General features: G+C 36.0%; 1 protein-coding gene across 1 annotated transcript in view; it reads left to right on the forward strand.

Moving 5' to 3' along the window:
- Positions 1-3,353: 3,353 nt before the first annotated feature.
- RAB30 (RAB30, member RAS oncogene family) overlaps positions 3,354-24,659 on the forward strand; it is a 265,724-nt gene continuing 244,418 nt past the window's right edge. Inside the window, exon 1 of the mRNA XM_053708666.1 lies at positions 3,354-3,505. The gene's annotated coding sequence lies outside the window, so the exon portion shown is untranslated. The remainder of the gene's footprint in view (positions 3,506-24,659) is intronic.

Raw genomic sequence — 24,659 nt, forward strand, 5'->3', positions numbered from 1 at the left:
CTCCAATACCAGCGCTGCTTTGAGCTGGCTTTACGTGCTCGTGCACGATTTCCCCATAGACATCAATGGGGAGAGCCGGCTAAAAAAAAGCCTAACACCTGCAATAAAGGAGCGTAAAGCTCCATAACGCAGCCCCATTGATTCCTATGGGGAAATAAAAAGTTGCTGTATGTTTACACCTAACACCCTAACATAAACCCTGAGTCTAAACACCCCTAATCTGCCGCCCCAATGTCGCCACCACCTACATTACAGTTATTAACCCCTAATATTCCGCCCCCAATGTCGCTGCCACTATACTAAAGTTAAAAAAGTTTAAATTAACCCCTAACCCTAAGTCTAACCCTAACACCCCCTAACTTTAATGTAATTAAAAAAAATCTAAATAAACCCTACTATTAATAACTAAATTTTCACAGCTAAGTTTGTATTTATTTTAACTAGGTAGACTAGTTAGTAAATAGTTATTAACTATTTACTAGCTACCTAGCTAAAATAAATACAAATTTACCTGTAAAATAAAACCTAACCTGAGTTACACTAACACCTAACATTACACTACAATTAAATAAATTACGTTAATTAAATACAATTAACTAAATTACATAAAAAAACAAACACTAAATTACACAAAATAAAAAAGAAATGATCAAATATTTAAACTAATTACACCTAATCTAATAGCCCTATCAAAATAAAAAAAACCTAGCCTACACTAAACTACCAATAGCCCTTAAAGGGACAGTCAACCATAGAATTGTTATTGTTTTAAAAGATAGATAATCCCTTTATTACTCATTCCCCAGTTTTGCATAACCAACACAGTTATATTAATGTACTTTTTACCTCTGTGATTACCTTGTATCTAGGAACCTTCTTCCAGCCCCCTGATCACATGACTGTGACTGTTTATAATCTATTGTCTCAAAGGGACATTATACACTCATTTTTTCTTTGCATAAATGTTTTGTAGATAATCTATTTATATAGCCCATAAAGTTTTTTTTTTAATTAATGTATAGTTTTGCTTATTTTTAAATAACATTGCTCTGATTTTCAGACTCCTAACCAAGCCCCAAAGTTTTATGTGAATACGCTCGACTACCTACTCCAGCTTGCTCCTGTTTGTGTAAAGGGTCTTTTCATATGCAAAAGAAGGGGGAGGGGGGGGGGAGTGTCTTATTTGCCACTTGCAGTGGGCTTTCCAGCTACCTTTTCAACAGAGCCAAAGTGACAGCTTCTAAGTAAGTTTTTAAACAGTTTTATACTGGATTTTTATATCAGTATCTGTGCATATTATTCTTTATAGTAGTGTCTATTACATGTAGTTATATGAAAATGAGTGTATACTGTCCCTTTAAATGTAGCATTGTATTGTGCTAGATCTTAAATAACTTTCTGTGCCTGAACACAGTGTTATCTATATAGCCCACGTGTACTTTCTGTCTCTTTGTGTTGAAAAGAGATTTAAAAGCATGTGATAAGAGGCAGCCCTCAAAGGCTTAGAAATTAGCATATGAGTCTGCCTAGGTTTAGTTTCAACTAAGAATACCAAGAGAAAAAAGCAAATTTGATGATAAAAGTAAATTGGAAAGTCAATTAAAATTAAAAGTCCTATCTGAATAATGAAAGTTTAATTTATACTAGACTGTCCCTTTAAAAGGTCCTTTTGCGGGGCATTGCCCCAAAGAAATCAGCTCTTTTACCTTTTAAAAAAAATACAAACAACCAGCCAACTGTAAAACCCACCACCCACACAACCAAGCCCCCCAATGAGATAAATGCTTTAAATTACTTTTAAAAAATAGTGAGAGTTTAGTTTGGTTAGAAATACTGAAATCTAGTTCTCGAAACCAATATCCCATGGGCACAAAAAGAAAAGATAATTATAAAAAACTAATAATAAAATAATTACATAAAGCTATAATTGCAGCTATCCTGCAAGACAGGAAACCAGATTGTGAATTAAAGAGACAGCCCATTTATAGTTCAGAAATATTTTAATTCAATATAAAACCATAAAACATTTAATTGCAATAAAAAGTTATGCTTGGAAGGGGCATGGCTATGTGTTGGAAGACATCATCATTAGGTTTTTAATGCAAGCATAACATTTTATTGCCATGTTGTTTTATGATTTAATATTTAATTAAAATATCTTTTTACAATTAATGTGCTCACATCTCTTTAATTCATAGACTTTAAAATGACTTTGTTTACTTCTTCCTTTATTTTATATTACTTGTCATACATTTTAATAATCAACAAAGGATTTAGGCATTAGGAAAGGTGATGATACTGACCTAGGTCATAAGAAAACAAAGTTTTCAAACCACTACCCTAAACACAAAAATTAAACTTGTTTTTTTCTAATGTGTAAGTCAAAATTAAATTTTTTTAGGATTCAGAGCATGCAATTAACCCTCCCAAAATGTTTTCATTAGAAAATTGTAGTCTTTTCATATGCACATTTTGTGAGGAACCAGCTTCTAGTGATCATGTGCAGTATATGTATATACATCCTTTATAAAGATATACATTTTTAAAGGACCACTGAAGTCAAAATTCAATTTTCAAGATTCAGATAGAGCACACACACTATATATATATATATATATATATATATATATATATATATATATATATATATATATATATATATATATATATATATATATATATATATATATATATATATATATATATATATATAAATGTTATAATATAGAAAAACAAATATTTAAAATTAAGTTAAATTATTTGTTATAGATATTTTTTAAATTGTGTTTACATTGATATATATATATATATATATATATATATATATATATATACAGTATCTATCTATCTATCTATCTATCTATCTATCTATCTATCTATCTATCTATCTATATTATATTATATTATATTATAAATATATATATATATATATATATATATATATATATATATACTGTATAATAAAATCATACTGCATTAATTTTATATTAGATGCAACAAATAAATCATGTTTTACAATCGACTACAATATGTGTCCTGGAGTGTTTTTACATTCTCCAATAGGAAACCTGTCCAATGTGTTTCCCTGCCAGCAAATATCCTATCTTGCGATTCCTCCCACCTAATAGAATGCCTGATGCTTCCCCTGCTTCCAGATTCTCCAAAAGCTTTTACTCCTCTGCTTATGAGCAGACATTCTGGGATATGTAGTCCAGGAATTTAGTGAAAAATCTGCAGAACCAATACAACCTCTAACCTTATGAACTACAATCCCCAGCATTCCTCGCGTCAAGCTTCTCCTTCTATTGGCCTGCTGTCCTGAGGAATGATGTCATTGTAAGAAAGCAGGGAGAACTCCCGTGTATTCATTGTGCTGCTAACTGCAAGAGGAAGGGCACGCATTGTACCCAGCAGTGCATGCATCCCAATAATAACAACAACCTCATCACCAATGCACTGGTGGTCTTCCTGAAGCAGATCAGTTCTTTTGTATGTCCCTCCCAAGGTGAGTAACCGATTTCTTTCTATGTTCAATGCATATTCAAAATATAAAATACATTATCTTTATTTCCTATGGAATATGTATATATCACGCAGTGTTTGCAATGCACAGGGCTTGCTTTACAACTTGCACAAAGCAGCCTCTGCATTACTGGGTGTGATTGTATATAGTGCATAGTTTTAGCTTGTGCAGTCAGGCTGGAGCAGCAGAGAATTCACACCAGGCAGCTGGGATAGAAGCAAAACATCTGGATGCGGTTAGGGTGGCTCACTTGGGGCTCCTTTATTGATAGCTATGTAGTTTTATAGTACAATTAGGGGATTTGAGGGTAAAGACGTCATTATTAATAAATTATTTCTTTATTTTTTTTATTATTTTTGCCTGCCTGTATATTATATGCATTGCAGATATGACTCATATTTCAATTAATCGTAGGTTACCATTTACTTTTATGGTCTGGCAATTTGCAATTAATGATACACATATATATTTTAACTTTAGTGCCCTTTTCCCTTTTGGGATATGATGTTCAGTTAAAACAGCAGGGAAGCTTTTAATTTGCTCCTGGACCTAGTTGGTGCAAAGATTATTTTCATTAAAACTGTATGTCACAGTCCTGTAGAAATACACACATGCAAGGCAATAAGGATTATGCTCAAATAAAAGTGTATGCTTTTATGCATCTTTATTTTAATATTGCTTCTTTTCAATGTCTGTGGTTGTTTGTCTTTGCCACTCATTTTGCATTGTTTGGTGAATTGTTTATGCTGACAAGTTGGAGAAGTGTAATTCAAAACCCATCAATGAATGTTTATATCTAACATAATCATTTAATGGTTATAAGGCCTATATGCCCCAATACACAGATGTGCAACTGTGATGTATTACTAGTGCTCTGACTTTATATATAAACTTTGAGAAAATATTTGGAAGAACACTCTCAAAGCCTCTTTAAAGGGACAAGAAAACCCAAAATATTCTATATTCTATCTATACTGAACATACGTCCTTGATTTTCAACAAAAGAGAAGAGAACAAAGCAAATTTGTTAATTAAAGTAAATTAGAAAGTTGTTTGAAATGACATGCTCTTTCTGAAGCATGACATAAATATTTTGGGTTTCATGTCCCTTCAATTTTTAAACCCATTACGAAAAAATAGATCTTCATGCAATCTAAGTGGTCTAATAAGCAAGTAAAACTGTCATTTTGACTTTCACTAGGTATAATAAAACATTTAAGTGGCAATTTCATTTTGAATGCAATGTCCCATTTCAAACTATATTCAAAGCCTGCCCTGTAAATAATATGGTATAAAATGTACTATTAAAGGGATAGGAAAGTCAAAATTAAACTTGTATGATTCAGATAGATCATGTCATTTTAAGACACTTTTATATTCACTTCTATTTTCAAATGTGCTTCGTTCTCTTAGTATCCCTTGTTAATAAATGAATATGCACATATCATACACTAGTGGGAGCTGCAGCTAATTGGTGCCTGCACACATCTGTCTCTTGTGATTGGCTAAATAGATATTTTCAGCTTCCTGTCAGTAGTGCAATGCTGTCCCTTCAGCAATGGATAACAAGAGAATGAAGAAAATTTGATATTAGAATTAAATTGGAAAGTTGTTTAAAATTGTATGTTCTATCTGAATCATAAAAGAAAATTTTGGGGTTTACTATCCCTTTAATAAAAAATTAAAAACATTAAGGTGTAGTGAGAATTTGGATTTGTTTTCTTGGATTTCAAAGTAATTGTTTAAGAAATGTATTAACTCTGCCAGAAATAGTTACAACACACTGCAAAGCCACAAGCAATATATGTGTCATATTTTAAAAATGATTGCTATAAGGAGAATGTTTAATAAAAGCTCTTTGCATTGCTAGTGTACTTGCATTTGTGTTCGTATGATATATATCCCTGTCTCATCATTTTAGTAGTAATGTGAGCTTAGCTGTAACATATTTGTAAGTGCGTTTTTAATGTATTTATACAAACAAGTGCTATATATTTTGGATAACATGTGGTAATGTTTAACTGTAGGTCTGTCTGGTAGAATGTAAAATATTTCTTACAAAGACATAGTATCTGCAAACAATTAACCCCCAAATGTTTTAAAGATCTGTTTATAGATAGCCATTTTTACTTAGGTAACCATTTTTGTACAGCAACATCTGCAGTGTTAATGGGATTTACTTTTTTTTGCATCTAAAATAGGGTATTTTAACATCTGTCTAAATATAGATCAATGGGACTTCTCTTTAGCAAGCAGTTAGTATTCTATCCCTAGGGATGAATTGTGCAGAACCATGCACTTCCTGCTAGTTTGTAAAGCATTTTAAAGTTATAATGTACTATTTTGTTTGTGCAAAAACATGTATAAAAAGTGTGGTTTTCAGATGAATAATAAAAAACCTTACAATTTTTTAAATGTCCTCTTCTAAAAACAAGAAAAAACACACACTCTTTCTATGGCCCTTAAAAGGACATTACAGACAGAATTGAAATGCATATGGTTGCATTTCAGTTTTGAGCATAAACATTTTTGCAATATATGTATTAAAAAAATGTAGCTGTTTTAAGAGTGTACTTAAGTATGCTTTATGCACCAGCATTTGAAACACTGCACTTACTCAGAGTGTAAGGTGGTTTTAAAAGCCGTGACTCTGAGCAGCCTCAGTATTTAAAATGCTGGTACACTGAGAATATCGAGATATGCTTCACATGCATATGCAGAGAAAATACATAGTATGCTATCAAGCGTCGGCGGACAGGGACGTACATATGCACCTATGTCCGCCGCAGCTCGCCTCTGTCGGGCTTAAATCCGGTTGCGGAATTCAGCATTGTACACAAGTGCTATTTTGATCTTGCATGCAACGCTGTCCCTTGCCCGCGCACAGCTAATCACGCGCAGGCAGGAGCTGTCAATCTCCCCGGTCGGGCGAGACCAGGGAGATTGAAATTCTAAGAGGTAGAGAAGAGTTAGGGAAGCAGTGGTCTAATGACCGCTGCTTGATGAATACTGACTGCAGATTCTCTTGTGAGAACCTTCAGTCGTAGCGAGGCGAAGGGCTTGATAAATCGAGCCCTTAGTGAATGTGTCTGTTTCCTTTGAGGATACTATCCATCTGTTGACTAGAGATTACACAGACAATTAAAAGGCAGATGACACCTGTGCATAAATGAAAGAAAAGTAACTATTGTTGTCATACACTGTGTTTATAAATATCTTTGGTCTACTTTTATCACATTTTTTGTTTATACTAAAACAGTGATAGCTTTTGCTAGGAGCATTTTTGCCAGTATATGTATATTGTAAATATGTTTCTATTCAAAGATGTAATTTATTTATGAGCATTTACATTTTTACTGGAAAATCCCCTTAAGACTCTATTTCCTTTCTCCAATCATATTCTGTGTGTTGATCTTTTTTTCTTTGCCACAATATAAATGTTATAGGTATAACCTTAATTATATGTTTAGCTGTTTGCATTTTTAGGAGCATTTGCATATCTACTTTTCTGTATTTAAATATGTTTATTTTACAGCAGTTTGTACATTAGAAAACCATGTTGTTTGCCTTCAGGGGTGCGCAAGACAGGGAGGCCATTTTATGTAAACGCTAGTAGCATGCTCGTAAATGAGAGTGCCAAATTGATTGCACCAATTCATCAGTTTGACTAAAAGGTATATTGATCATAGTGGTATTTTCTGTTACAGTTCTAGTATCTGTGTTATAGTGAAAGCTCTAAATGTAATTCCCTGTACTGTACTCTTTACTTGATTCTGCATATTTGGAGCTGTTATCTTGCTAAGACTTGCTTAGGAGTACTGGACACGTAAAAAATAATGCTTTGGGGTAGAATTCTAAGATCTTGTTTGATACTTTTGTTACGTTTCATTTGTGTATAAGAATTTGTATTTCCTTTATTTTTCTTTTTGTATCAAGAAATATACAGAACCTATTTAATGTTTATTGTGCACACCCCCTGGCTGATTTTACTTACCACATGGCTAAAATTCAAGCCAATTATATGTTAAAATGAGCTAATATTACATGTTTTCAATATTAATTGCACAAATTTTCATTAAATCAATTTATGTTAAATTATGCAATTAATTTATGCTTTGGATAGCTTAAAGTGATTGTAATGTTATGCAGTTTAAGACGTAGTATGTAAAATGAATCTTAAAAAAGTTGCATTTCTATTCATTAACTTTTTAAAGATGGTTCCTTAGTAAAATAAATACTGTTTACTATGGCAAACATCCTGCCATTCCTCTGCCCGCATCTGATCCTGTATTTAGTTGATCAATGTCGAATACGGCTTCATCCAATCGTTGCGTGCCTCACGAGCTGGACGCCCAAGTGCACCTTTTTTAAAGATTAATTTTACATAATATGTCTTAAACTGCATAACCTTACAATCACTTTAAAGGGATATGAAACCCATTTTTTTTTCTTTCATGATTCAGGTAGGACATGCAATTTCAAGCAACTTTCTAATTTACTCCTATTAATATTTTTTTTTTGTTCTCTTGGTATTCTTTGTAGAATGAGCATCAATGCACTACTGGTTGATGACTGACCATATGAGTGAGCCAATGACAATTGGTATATAAATGCAGCTAGAACCTAGATTGTTTGCTGCTCCTGAGCTTTTCTACATAAACGTTTTAGGAAATGATAATAAGAGAAGGAAGAAACTTAAATAATTAAAGTGAATTTGAAAGTTGTTTAAAATTGTATTCTATGTCTAAATCATGAAATAATTTTTTTAGGTTTCATGTCCCTGTAAGTAACATTTATAAATGACAGAAAATAAGATAATATTGCACTGCCCTACCAAGCTACATTATAATGTTATTGGGCTGGCAGAATTTTCTGTGAAGAACACTGATATAGCCACTCTGGATACTACATATATTAAACACTAGAGGGTTTTCTCCCTGTATATCCTCTGCTGCAGGATTGCACTACTGTGAGCTAGCTGGTGGGTGTCTCTTGTCATTAGCTCACCAGATATGTTCAGCTAGCTCCCAGTAGTACATTGCTGCTCTAGAGATGACATTAAAGTGACATGAATTACAATTTTTTTCTTTCACAATTCAGATAGAGAATACAAATTTAAACAACTGTGCAAGTTACTTCTATTATCTAATTTGCCTCATTCTCTTGGTATCATTTGTTGAAGAAACAGCAATGTACTACTGGAAGTTAGCTGAACACATTGCGTTAGCCAATAACAAGAGGCATATATGTGCTACCACCAATCAGCATCTCCTCAGCCTACCTAGGTATCCTTTTTCAACCAAGGATATCAAGAGAACAAAACAAAATGGATAATAGAAGTAAATTAAAAAGTTGTTTAAAATCACATGCTCTATCTGAATCATGAAAGAAAGAAAAAAAGTGGTTTTCCTGTCCCTTTAACTATATGCTGACTCCCTTTGCAGGGATTGACAAGCTCACAATTTTCAGAGTTAAATTGCAGGAAAAGTGGAGAAATATATAATAAAAAGTAAATTAAAAATTGAATGAAATCTACCTAAAAATGTAAAATAAATATAATAAAAAATGTTATGTTACAACCTCAAAGTGGTTAATGTCCCTTTAATACTTTAATAAAGGTCTTTGCAAGAGCAAAAGGCTCTTTAAACAGTTGACAAATACTTTTTTAAAAGGAAAAGCACTTCTCTTTCAAACCATCCCCATGACCGTGTTTGTAAAAGGCAAATGCACAGCTGTCTATGTCACTTTCAGTTGCCCACTATATAACGATGCTTCCATAAAGCTGTATAAGCTCGAGATCAGGGTTCTTCAAACTGTTTTTCCTAACACCAAGTGCAATGATACCGCAAACCTTCACAACCCTATTTTTATGCTCGGTCTGAACATTTCTGAAGTAAAATACAAGATAGCTACAATTTTTTGTCAAAGTGACTAAAATGTGTGCGTACTTTATTTCTGACTGTAGTCAAACTTGAAAGTGTTCTAAAAGGTAACAACACACACTCTTATACAACACACCCACACCCACACACTAACTCTCGTATAACACACACACACATAATCTTATACAACTGACACACATAACACACACACACACCAACTCTCATATAACACACACACATACTCTCATACAACTGACACACACACACACCAACTCTCATATAACACACACACACACCAACTCTCATATAACACACACACATACTCTTATACAACTGACACACACACCAACTCTCATATAACACACACACACACCAACTCTCATATAACACACACACACACCAACTCTCATATAACACACACACATACTCTCATACAACTGACACACACACCAACTCTCATATAACACACACACATACTCTTATACAACTAACACACACACCAACTCTCATATAACACACACACATACTCTTATACAACTGACACACACACCAACTCTCATATAACACACACACACACCAACTCTCATATAACACACACACATACTCTCATACAACTGACACACACACCAACTCTCATATAACACACACACATACTCTTATACAACTAACACACACACCAACTCTCATATAACACACACACACACACCAACTCTCATATAACACACACACATACTCTCATACAACTGACACACACACCAACTCTCATATAACACACACACATACTCTTATACAACTAACACACACACCAACTCTCATATAACACACACACATACTCTTATACAACTGACACACACACCAACTCTCATATAACACACACACATACTCTCATACAACTGACACACACACACACCAACTCTCATATAACACACACACATACTCTTATACAACTGACACACACACCAACTCTCATATAACACACACACACACCAACTCTCATATAACACACACACATACTCTCATACAACTGACACACACACCAACTCTCATATAACACACACACATACTCTTATACAACTAACACACACACCAACTCTCATATAACACACACACATACTCTTATACAACTGACACACACACCAACTCTCATATAACACACACACATACTCTTATACAACTGACACACACACCAACTCTCATATAACACACACACATACTCTCATATAATACAAACACATACTCTCATACAACTGACACACACAACACACACACACCAACTGTCATATAGCACACACACATACTCTTATACAACTGACACACACACCAACTCTCATATAATACACACACATACTCTTATACAACTGACACACACACCAACTCTCATATAACACACACACATACTCTCATATAATACACACACATACTCTCATACAACTGACACACACAACACACACACACACCAACTGTCATATAACACACACACATACTCCTATACAACTAACACACACACACACACACCAACTCTCATATAATGCACACACATACTCTCATAGAACACACACACATACTCTCATACAACTGACACACACAACACACACACACCAACTCATATAACACACACACATACTCTCATACAACTGACACACACACACCAACTCTCAAATAACACACACATACTCTCATACAACTGACACACACAACACACACCAACTCTCATATAACACACACACATACTCTCATACAACTGACACACACAACACTCACACACCAACTCTCATATAACACACACACACATACTCTCATATAACTGACACTCACAACACACACACACACCAACTCTCATATAACTAACACACATACTCTCATACAACTGACACACACAACACACACACACCAACTCTCATATAACACACACACATACTATCATACAGTACACACACACTCTCATACAACACACACACACTTGTCTCATACAACACACACTTGTCCCATACAACACATCACACACACTTTCATACAACACACACACGCACACACACAACACACACTCTCATATAACATACAAACACACCACACACTCTCATACAACACACTTACACCACACACACACTCTCATACAACACACACACTCTCATATAACACACACCACACACAGTCTCCTACAACACACACAAGTCACAACCCAGTAAACATGGTGTTGCGACCCAATAATGGAACTTTGAAGAACCCTGCTTTAGATTGGCTGAGAAAGAAAGAAAATCCTCTGGAGAGCAAAGGTAGATTAGATGTCTCAGTTTTAATACATTTCTTATTTATTTTGCTTTAATATTGTATTTTACATTTTTATAGAACTTTAGTTTGCAAAAATGCTACTAGTAGGGGTTACTGCAGGTTTCCTCACGTGCACTCACTTTACCCTCTTGGGTGGCAATGTAAAAACACAAGCATATGTGGTACATAAATTTGTGTGCACAGAACCTACTGTTATATTCTCTGTAGTTTAAAGGTTCACAAAACCCCTAAAAGACGTCATTATGATTTATGTAGAGAATACAATTTAAAAAAACTTTCCAATTTAATTATATTATCTAATTTGCTTGTTTATCTTGTTATCATTTGTTGAAAATTATACTAAGGTAGGCTGAGGTGGGAGCTAGCTGCTGATTGGAGGTTGCACATATATGCCTCTTATTATTGGTTTACTGATGTGTTCAGCTAGCTCCCAAATTCACTTATAGTCATAAAATATATATTATTAAGTGTGATATATGCAACACGAAAAGTACAACAGCGTATGCAAAACAATTGATCAACTAACAATCATATTTCTACAATGCATATATTTGTATATATCTACAGACAATGTCCAAACTTAGTAAGTCCATACAAATATATGGTTAAAGAAAGGTAGTGTCTATTTGTGACACTGATACCAGATCGTAGTTCAATATTAAATCTTCTTCATATGGTATCTCCCTCTCTGCGGGATGTTAGATTAGCGGGGCTGCTCTCCTCCTTTTAACGTCTTTGGAACATAGATTTTCTGTGTAAGAAACACAAACACCGGAGGGCGCCACTTAGTGGGATACAGTATGGGTATTCAGCCAACAACGTATTAGAAGTCAGAATACTCACAAGTGAGGCAGCACCAATGTGCTGAGTAGCGCAGACTGGGATACCACAGTGCCCCAGCTCACTGATCCAAACGATAGGGCCGGTATCGCTCCAAACCTCCCTTCAGACTCAGACTCGTGCTTGTGATAGTTAAAAGGTTTTATTAAAACAATTTAAAAACAATTGTTTTAAAACCAGGGGTTAACAGTCCTCTTAAGACAATAGCGACGCGTTTCTCAGCTTTGAACCCACTGTTTCCTCAGGCTTATGTCTAACTATTACAAGCACAGTCCTTTTTTAAAAAGCTTTCAGCCAATCATGGTGAATCATTACACTCACGCCCACCTCCATCACATTTGTTACAAATCATTGCGGTGATTAGCTGTTACTTAGTGTATAACAAGTATTACATTGTATACTCTGTTTACCCAACTTTACAATACCCTTCCTTTTTGCATATATGGTTATATCTCTGTCTGACGGAAATCTATTATCCTTACCACGTGAGATTAGAAAATATTTGTAGCAATTGATATTGAAGACTTTTTTTAGTATGTGGTCATTGATATTAAATACTTTTTCAGTTCCTTGAAATCCTGCTTTTTTGGTGTTTTAATAAAGTCGTATTTCTAATTCAGCCATTCAAATGTTGAGCGTTTGTGCATGTACTCATACCTATCAACAGTTATTAGATCGAGAAGTCTCCCGAATGTGGCGATCCTGATGCTACTCTATCAGGGACGCACTGCGATCTGTATGTGTATGGGACTTCGCTAGTAAGAAAAGTACGCAAAATTAACTATAGAATTAATTTTGCAAAATTGCTTAAAAATATGATCTATCTGAATGTTTTCATGTTTGTGCATAAAACATAATTTTTTTATGATTCAGATAGATCATATTCTTTAAAAAAACAACTTTTTAGTATATTTCTATTATCAAATTTGCTTCATACTCTTAGTATCCTGTGTTGAAGGAGCAGTAACACATTACTGGGAGCTTGCTCAACACATCTGGTGAGCCACCAATCAGCAGTCAGCTTCCAGTAATACATTGTTGCTCCTAAGCTAGATATGCCTTTCATCAAAGGACACCAAGAGAATGAAGCAAATTAAATAATAGAAGTAAATTGGAAAAGTGTTTACAACTTTAATTTTGACTTTACTGTCTCTTTATGATTTAACACACGGCCTTTGATAACTTTTACCAGAAGAATTTTGGCAATTTAATACATATTGCAAACATGTTTACATTATAATATTCTTTTTTAATGCAAAATAATAAATCAGCAATTTGTAGCTGATGATGCTCCCTGCATCCAATCAGAGGCTTCCTAGCTCAGCGGATGCAGATCCTGATCGGCTTCAGAGAATAGAGATGTTTAAATGAAAGAAAATCAGCTTGTATGCGAGTGAGTGGATCAGTTAAAGGGACGTCTAGATGCTTGATTTAATATATTTGGGCTTTTCATACATCGCAACATCATTGTTACATTTTTTGAGATTAAGAGCGTCTCTGGGTGGGGTTGGGCCGTCATAGGATGGGGTTTGAGCAGTCTGAGGGCGCTATTGCTGGTTGGTGTGTTGACATTGTGTATGTCCTTGTGCACATGTTTGGAGCACTATATGACAGGAAAAAATGCTGCCATATAGTGATGCAAACTAGACATTTGCATTCAGACGTTTCAGCAGTAAATAAATGACGAAGATGATAGCCGAAGGCCGCATTTGGCAATTTTTGGGGGCCAGCTTTATTCTTTTAAAAGTGCAATGCACTAAGATCTGTACAAATCCATATCTTAGTGTGTTACACTTTCAAAAGAATAAATCTGCCTCCAAAAATTGTTGAATACCCAGGGTTGCCTTATTGCTGCTTTAAAAGAGTAAACATATGAAAAATACATATGTCAGGGTTCTTATAATGGAACATTATTCACACATTTCTTTAAACAGCCCCATACGTGTATTTTTCATGTGTCCTCCCTTAAAGCAGCAATATGGCAACACTACAAATTCAGCTTGTGGCCGCCATCTTCGACTACCGAAAAGTCCAAATGCACGTGTCAACTGCAGACACATACACACTCCTGAGACTACCTAACTGCTTTTCAACAAAGGATACCACAATAATAAAAAATATTGGATAACAGAAGTAAATTGGAAAGTTGTTTAAAATTGTATGTTCTAGCCAAACCATGAAAGAAAAAAAACATTTGGTTTCATGTCCCTTTAAAAAATGATGTGTCTTACCTTCACCTTTTACATCACCATATTTGCCTTTTAACTCACCTTCGCAGGCACCTATCAGTGGAAAGATTTTTTTTTAAAGGGACAGCCTACTCCAGAATTTTTATTGTTTAAAAAGACTGATAATCCCTTTATTACCCATTACCCAGTTTTCCATAACCAACACGGTTATATTAATATTTTTTATACCTCTGTGATTACCTTGTATCTAAGCCTCTGCTGACTGCCTCCTTTTTTTCTGTTCTTTTGACAGACTTGCATTTTAGCCAATTAGTGCTGACTCCTCGGGAGTAAGTACAATGTTATCTATATGGCACACAAAAACTGTCAAAAGGCACTGAGGTAAGAGGCGGCCTTTAAGGGCTTAGAAATTAGAATACGATCCTACCTCGGTTTAGCTTTCAACAAAGAAAACCAAGAGAACAAAGCAAGTTTGATTATAAAACTAAATTGGAAAGTTGTTTAAAATTACATGCCCTATCTGAATAATGAAAGCTTTATTTTAACTAATACTGTCCCTTTAACCTTAGCGTTAATGGGCAGCACAGCCATATTGCTTTGCCCAATTGAAATAAATTAGAGTGTGCTTTTATACCTCAGCTTCAGTATCTATGTACAAAACACTTTCCTTTCTTTACGTGTGATGGTTGGCACAAATTCGAATGAGCTGAACGCTTTTCACGGATAGGCGTCTGGGAGGGTAAGTAAGTAATATGCATGTACATTTGTGAATAGTATCTGGAATTTTCATTGCCATAATAACAAATTGCACTTTAAATAATCAACCGCTTAAACAAAATTAGTTGATTCCTTTGTTACATAAAAAAAATGTGTATTTTTTTGTATTTGATTATCTTTTAATGAATGAGCAAATTAATCAACTCATTTTGTTGATTTGTTTATTATTTGATTAGTTCAAAGTAGCATTTGTTAGACCCTGTGGATGAGAACTCCACATCGACAAGGGTACTAAAAATTATGTTATTTTTTTTATTTTTTTAACCAACAATTATTAATATGCAGTGAGATTACTTGAGATGATTAATAGATTACTTCCCTTATAAATCAATACTATTAATTATCAAATAAAGAGACTTTAAACTGCTGGGCACAACTACAATACGTGTTTTCTTATTTAATCACAGTACAGGTGCTGGTTAGGAAAGCTTGGTCTCTTCATAATGAGCACCGCCATCTTGGAGCATATATAGGGGTCGAAAAATCTGTTTAAAATTTAGGAGCCAGTAAGAATTTATAGGAGCCCGAAAAACTTTTAGGAGCCAGGCAGTGGTATTTCTACATAGATATATGGAGAATAACCCAAAAAGTTAGTAGCCAGGGTAAAATTCTAGAAGCCAGTGGCTCCCTGGCTCCTGGGTTTGTTGAGCCCTGTGTTAAAGGGACATGAAGCCCCAAATGTTTCTTTCATAAGTCAGATAGAGCATGCAATTTAAACAACTTTCCAATTGACTTCTTTTATGTTATTTGCTTCATTCTCTTGGTCTCCTTTGTTGAAGGAGGAGTAATGCAATACTGAGAGCTACCTGAAAGCCAAGGACAATATGCATATATATATATATATGCAACCACCAATCAGCAGCGTCTGAGCCTACCTAGGTATACTTTAAAACATTTTTTTTTACATAGAGAATAAAACAAATAAGATAATAGAAATAAATTGGAACGTTATTTAAAATTGCTGCTTTATCTGAATCATGAAAGAGACAATTTGGGTTTGATAGTTGTTTTGTTTTTTTACAACAGTACCTTGCATGTCATTGCTTTACAATTTTGCGTTTAAAAAAATGACATAAGAAATATAAAAATGCCCTAAAGAATAATACAAAGCAATGCAGCCACTGTAAAAATGTGTAGCTATGTATTGCGCACGCTAAATTAAAGTTTGTGATACAGCTTGTCCAGTTTCACTGGTCTGTGAATGCGCATTGCTTCTGTCATGGGGCAAGAATGTTTAAGCTCCAAGATGGCAGTGCCCAGTGTAATGAAGACGCGGCGCTTCACTAACCACCACTTGTAAGAAGTTAAAATAAGCTGTATGGCGGGTAGTAACTATGATACTCTAGTCGTACCCAGCAGTTAAAGGGATAGTCTAGTCAAAATTAATCTTTCATGATTCAGACAGAGCATGCAACTTTAATCAAATTTCTAATTTACTCCTATTAACAATTTTTCTTCATTCTCTTGGTATCTTTGTTTGAAAACACTAGAATGTAAGCTTAGGAGCCGGCCCATTTTTGGTTCAGAACTCTGGGTAGCGCTTGCTGATTGGTAGCTACATTTAGACACCAATCAGCAAGTACTACCCAGGTGCTGAACCAAATATGGGCTGGCTCCTAAGCTTACTTTCTCGCTTTTTCAAGTAAAGATACCAAGAGAACGAAGAGAAATTGATGATAGGAGTAAATTAGAAAGTTTCTTAAAGTTACATGATCTGTCTGAATCATGATAGTTTAATTTTGACTAGATGGTCCTTTTAATTGTATTGTAAGCTTTAAAGGGACATGAAACCCATTTTTTTTTCTTTCCTGATTTAGATAGAGCATACATTTGTAAACAACTTTCTAATTTACTACTATTATTAATTTTGCTTCCCTCTTTTGTTATCCTTTCTTAAAGGAGCAGCAATGCACTATTGGGAGCTATCTGAGCACATTTTAAGCCAATCACAAGAGGTAAATATATGCAGCCACCAATCACCAGCTAGCTCCCAGGTCCTAATCCTACCTAGGTATGCATTTCAACAAAGGATTAGATAAAGGAAGTACATTGGAAAGTATGCTCGATATGAATCATAAGATAAGAAACATTTTGAGTATCATATCCCTTTAATGGTTGATGTATATTATGGATTTAGAAGAAAAAAAACAACCTTTTTTTTACTGTTGCTTGAAGTTACCTTGAGCACTTAAAGGACCCGTCAATACAGCAGATTTGCTAAATCAACAACTGCATGATGAAAAGACAATGCAGTAGCTCTTAGTCTTCAAATAAGTATTAGATTTGTTTTCTAACAAATTTTAACCCCTTAAGGACAAGCGACGTACCCTGTATGTCGCTGGCCTTTTTTTGGGACTTGATTGTTTTAAAGCGCGGTCTTGCCACCAGCGTTGAGACTGCTCTATTCCACAAAGCCTGCTGGAGGGAAGGCATTAATAGTGTGTTCTTGCTAGACTTGTGCTATTATGTCCTGAAAAAACCCTTAATGACCAGTGACATACAGGGTGCATTGTGGTCATTAAGGGGTTAAATTTATGTCTATTTTGACTTTCCCTGTATCATGTGACAGCCATCAGCCAATCACAAATGCATATATGTATATTCTGTGAATTATTGCACATGCTCAGTAGGAGCTGGCGACTCAAAAAGTGTAAATATAAAAAGACTGTGCACATTTTTTAATGGATATAATTTGGAAAGTTGTTTATAATTGCTGCTCTGTCTAAATCATTAAAGTTTAATTTTGACTTGAGTGTCCCTTTAAGAGAAGTTTTGTTTAGTAAATGAATGCACTACAAATGGTTCTCATACTGTGGTAGATAGTATAGTTATCTTGTATTAGAGCTAAAACACTGATATTTTGATTGATTCGGGGCTGTATTTTCCCCATGACACATGTGATTAAAGTGCCTATTATTTTGTGACAAGACATTTATCACATAACGGATGCATTGTCTGGGAAAGGCCCTTTATGTTTGCTGACTTGATTGCTATGAACTCCAGATGTTCCCTCCTAAAACAGTTTTATCTTAAGCACTGTTTTGTGATCCAGAGACATTAAAAGATAGAAAATGCAAAATAATTATTTTACCATAACAAGGTCTTCTGGATTACAGATACATTTCATAAAACTGGAGCTCATTAAAATATATTCTAAGTTTCTTTTGATTTAATAAAGGTAAAGCAAAAGCTGTTTATATTGAATTATCGGATTGTATACAGCTGGCACTGCTGTATTAATGCTGATTGGCTAACAGGGCCAACTCCTTCAGCCTTCACTATCCTGAAAAGAAAATGTTGATTAATACATCATCTGAGCACCCAATATTCAAACACATAAAAGTTTGCATGTTACAATACTGTATATAATCATGGTTTTGCTTAAAATGTAACTACACGTTTAAAGGGACATTGTACACTAGATTTTTCTTTGCATAAATGTTTTGTAGATGACCCATTTATATAGCCTGGGAGTGTTTTTGTAACAATGTATAGTTTTGCTTATTTTGTAATAACATTGTGCTGATTTTCATACTCCTAACCAAGCCCCAAAGTGTCAGATGTATACTAATGTCTACAGGCTCCTGCTTGCTCCTGTTTGTGTAATCTGTCTTTTCATATGCAGGGAAGTGGGGAGTGTCTGCTCTAATTGTTTTTTCAGCCCCTTTCACTGGGTGTCCCAGCCAAACCTCATCAACAGTGCTAAACTGGGAGCTTCTAAGTAAGTTTTTAAAAGGTTTTATACTGGATTTTTAGATCAGTATCTGTGCATATTCGTCTTTATAGTAGTGTCTGCTACATGCAGGGGGGGCAGAGTGAGAGCAGCAATGCACTACTGGGAGCTAGCTGAACATAGCTGATGAGCCAATAATAAGAGGCATATGTGCATAGTCACCAATTCTTTCCTTGATGAAGGGCAGAGATTGGCCCTAAACGTTGTTGTGATATGTTGTTACCTTGGTGAATTTTTAAAGGTCAGAGGTCATTTTAATACAAGGAGCTGAAAGACTTTTACTTTATACATAGTCACCAATTACCAGTTTGATTCCAGTGTATTGCAGCTCACATGTTAATCTAGGTATCCTTTTAACAAAGGATACCAAGAGAATAAAGTCACATTGATAATAGAAGTAAATAAAAAAATGCTATATATGAATAATGAAAGTTTAATTGTGACTTTCATGTTCCTTTGAATAAAAGTTATTTAATTGAAACTAATAGAGCGCTATAAATTGTATATACTGTACCGTACTAATTGTTACTGGTCGATAGGGACAACTCCCACAGTATTATTGATGTAGTGGGGCGTCTCCCTGTGTGAAAATATTAGTTTATTTAGAACAAGAAAAAAAAAAAAACATAATAGATTAGGTTAAAAAAAACAACGAAATTTACTATCTAATTAATGATCTAATTAATTAGATTAATCTAATTAATGAGCCTGCATATTAGTACAGTATAGTCTGTTATGGAAACTATCATTTGACAGTTTTTTTTAATTTTTAACAAGGACAATAGCTTTGTGCACTTATTGTAGGCACAGAATATTAAATATGCAATGAACTAGTTAGACCGTGAGAGGACAAATGTGCCACCCCTTGGTCATTTTCTGAAGACACCCACGGGGTATACATTTCTCATTTTCTCTTAAACTTACCTTTAAAATATTATTACAGCCTCATAAAATATTTCATGTTGCATGAATTCTTGCAATAACCTTTCACATATTCCACAATGAATTTCAATTATCTGATCTTGCCGGAAAGACTTCATAAAATATGTGCTGCTAGTAAATGGTGCCTTTAGAAGCGTGATATTGTTGGCTTCTAATATTTGATGAAAACTACTTTGTTAAATAAAAAAAATAAAAATCTGAAATACAGTGGAACCATTTAAGTAAATAAAAATTGTTATTTTAATAAAAATGTTGCAGGAAAAATTGATATCGCGTGTTTTGTAAGGCTTCACAAACACACACAAGTGCACACGCACATATGCGTACGCACACATGTACAAATGCACAATCATATACATGCGCACATGCACCCACACGTGCATACACATACATGTACCTACAAATACACACATGCACACTTACACACATGCACATACCAATCTGTGTGAGGTTATAATGTTTGATTTTGTCACCTGAAACTTGCCCCTCTGTGGTTAAGAGTGTTTTATCACAATTCCCATCTATTTGTTGCAGTACAGGGATTTCTAATTTATTACAAAGTGATAAATAAAATTAGGTAAAAATGAGACATGCACAGCTAAGGAGAGGAAACATAGGTGTGCGTAGCATACTGCATTTGCGAGTGGCGGCGGTGAAATTTAAGGAGGGGACAGGAATATGACATCATGTCGTATCCCCTGCTTCCCGAAGTGTACGTGCACCTCTCAAAAGGAAGTAGGTGATTTTGGGCGGGGTCAGTTGAAATCTTTGACCTCCCTACCTGCCCTTTGAAATGCTACATTGCTCCTCCGACCCTGTTTACACAGGGGTGATTAGGGTATGCCCAGGCTAGGGTTGCCACCTCGGCCATATTTTCCTGGACACTTATGAGTTAATATGAATAGTGCTGTCCAGGGTCACTATTTGTGTGCTGTTTAGGTGCACAATGCATGTTGCCCTGCAGCATGTGTAACTCATAAGTGTCCAGGAAAACATGACCGAGGTGGCATTCCTAGCCCAGGCACACCCAGCACACCCTGTGCACACACCAATGAGAGGAAAGACATGCAGATGTTACATAGCTTTATACATGTCATGCAGCTTGGAATTAGTAATGCTGACAGCTCACTAGTAGTATAGAAAATCAACACAGCCAAGAACAGTGCACAAAAAAAACTCACATTACGCATAAAATAATTATGTATGGGGGCGGAGCCTAGAGCTGAATCGGCCGGACGCGCCTCTGAGGGGAACTTCAGGTTCTAAACTAACTTTTAGGGACTAAATTAAATTTATTGGTTTAAAATATAAGCTTCAATATACACTGGAGTACCCTGGAAGTGTTTGAGGAGCTGGGAAGTTCACTACAAGACTGCTGACAGCCTATGCTCTTCAGTTGAGCTACAACGTGGTCGACATTCTCAGTGAGGTGGACCATATCAGTAACTGGGGCTGCTGCACAATACCCCCCCCCCCAAGGAATCTGGGTTACGGAGCAGATATTTCTTCTGTTATGTGTGATCAGTCCACGGGTCATCATTACTTCTGGGATATAACTCCTCCCCAACAGGAAATGCAAGAGGATTCACCCAGCAGAGCTGCATATAGCTCCTCCCCTCTACGTCAGTCCCAGTCATTCTCTTGCACCCAACGACTAGATAGGATGTGTGAGAGGACTATGGTGATTATACTTAGTTTTTATGACTTCAATCAAAAGTTTGTTATTTTACAATAGCACCGGAGCGTGTTATTACTTCTCTGGCAGAGTTTGAGGAAGAATCTGCCAGAGTTTTTTACTATGATTTTAACCGGAGTAGTTAAGATCATATTGCTGTTCTCGGCCATCTGAGGGAGGTAAAAGCTTCAGATCAGGGGACAGCGGGCAGATGAATCTGCATTGAGGTATGTAGCAGTTTTTATTTTCTGAATGGAATTGATGAGAAAATCCTGCCATACCGTTATAATGACATGTATGTATACACTTCAGTATTCTGGGGATGGTATTTCACCGGAACTACTCTGTTAAAAGTCACTAATCCTTTTAATAAGTATTTATCATGTTAAACGTTTTTGCTGGAATGTAGAATCGTTTACATTGCTGAGGTACTGAGTGAATAAATATTTGGGCATTATTTTCCACTTGGCAGTTGTTTGCTTTTAATTGTGACAGTTTCGTTTCTCTTCACTGCTGTGTGTGAGGGGGAGGGGCCGTTTTTGGCGCTCTTTGCTACGCATCAAAAAATTCCAGTCAGTTACTCTTATATTTCCTGCATGATCCGGTTCATCTCTGACAGATCTCAGGGGTCTTCAAACTTCTTTGGAGGGAGGTAGATTCTCTCAGCAGAGCTGTGAGAATTTTATATTGACTGTGAATAAAAACGTTGCTCTGTAATTTTTATGTCAAATTTAATTATTGTTATTTTACTAATGGGAACAAACCTTTGCTAAAAGTTGTGTTGTTTTAAAGTTTGATGCTATAACTGTTTTTCAGTTCATTATTTCAACTGTCATTTAATCATTTAATCGTTTAGTACCTCTTTGAGGCACAGTACGTTTTTACTAAAAAAGGTTATAACCAAGTTGCAAGTTTATTGCTAGTGTGTTAAACATGTCTGACTCAGAGGAAGATATCTGTGTCATTTGTTCCAATGCCAAGGTGGAGCCCAATAGAAATTTATGTACTAACTGTATTGATGCTACTTTAAATAAAAGTCAATCTGTACAATGTGAACAAATTTCACCAAACAGCGAGGGGAGAGTTATGCCGACTAACTCGCCTCACGCGGCAGTACCTGCATCTCCCGCCCGGGAGGTGCGTGATATTATGGCGCCTAGTACATCTGGGCGGCCATTACAGATAACATTACAAGATATGGCTACTGTTATGACTGAAGTTTTGTCTAAATTACCAGAACTAAGAGGCAAGCGTGATCACTCTGGGGTGAGAACAGAGTGTGCTGACAATACTAGGGCCATGTCTGATACTGCGTCACAGCTTGCAGAGCATGAGGACGGAGAGCTTCATTCTGTGGGTGACGGTTCTGATCCAAACAGATTGGATTCAGATATTTCAAATTTTAAATTTAAATTGGAGAACCTCCGTGTATTACTAGGGGAGGTCTTAGCAGCTCTCAATGATTGTAACACCGTTGCAATACCAGAGAAACTGTGTAGGTTGGATAAATACTTTGCGGTACCGGCGAGTACTGACGTTTTTCCTATACCTAAGAGACTAACTGAAATTGTTACTAAGGAGTGGGATAGACCCGGTGTGCCGTTCTCACCCCCTCCAATATTTAGAAAGATGTTTCCAATAGACGCCACCACTCGGGACTTATGGCAAACGGTCCCTAAGGTGGAGGGAGCAGTTTCTACTTTAGCTAAGCGTACCACTATCCCGGTGGAGGATAGCTGTGCTTTTTCAGATCCAATGGATAAAAAATTAGAGGGTTTCCTTAAGAAAATGTTTGTTCAACAAGGTTTTATATTGCAACCCCTTGCATGTATCGCGCCGATTACGGCTGCGGCAGCATTTTGGATTGAGTCTCTGGAAGAGAACCTTAGTTCATCTACGCTAGACGACATTACGGACAGGCTTAGAGTCCTTAAACTAGCTAATTCATTCATTTCGGAGGCCGTAGTAAAGCTTACGGCTAAGAACTCAGGATTCGCCATACAGGCACGTAGGGCGCTGTGGCTAAAATCCTGGTCAGCTGATGTTACTTCTAAGTCCAAATTACTTAATATACCTTTCAAGGGGCAGTCTTTATTTGGGCCCGGTTTGAAAGAAATTATCGCTGACATTACAGGAGGTAAGGGCCACGCCCTACCTCAAGACAAAGCCAAAGCTAAGGCTAGACAGTCTAATTTTCGTCCCTTTCGGAATTTCAAAACAGGAGCAGCATCAACCTCCACTGCACCAAAACAGGAAGGAGCTGTTGCTCGTTACAGGCAAGGCTGGAAGCCTAACCAGTCCTGGAACAAGAGCAAGCAGACCAGGAAACCTGCTGCTGCCCCAAAGACAGCATGAACCGAAAGCCCCCGATCCGGGACCGGATCTAGTGGGGGGCAGACTTTCTCTCTTCGCCCAGGCCTGGGCAAGAGATGTTCAGGATCCCTGGGCACTAGAGATCATATCTCAGGGATACCTTCTAGACTTCAAATTATCTCCCCCAAGAGGGAGATTTCATCTGTCAAGGTTGTCAACAAACCAGATAAAGAAAGAAGCGTTTCTACGCTGTGTACAAGATCTGTTATTAATGGGTGTGATCCATCCGGTTCCGCGGTCGGAACAAGGACAAGGGTTCTACTCAAACCTGTTTGTGGTTCCCAAAAAAGAGGGAACTTTCAGGCCAATCTTAGATTTAAAGATTCTAAACAAATTCCTAAGAGTTCCATCGTTCAAAATGGAAACTATTCGGACAATCTTACCCATGATCCAAAAGGGTCAGTACATGACCACAGTGGATTTAAAAGATGCTTAC

This window comes from Bombina bombina, chromosome 3 (assembly GCF_027579735.1).
Source record: "Bombina bombina isolate aBomBom1 chromosome 3, aBomBom1.pri, whole genome shotgun sequence".
Lineage (NCBI taxonomy): Eukaryota > Metazoa > Chordata > Amphibia > Anura > Bombinatoridae > Bombina > Bombina bombina.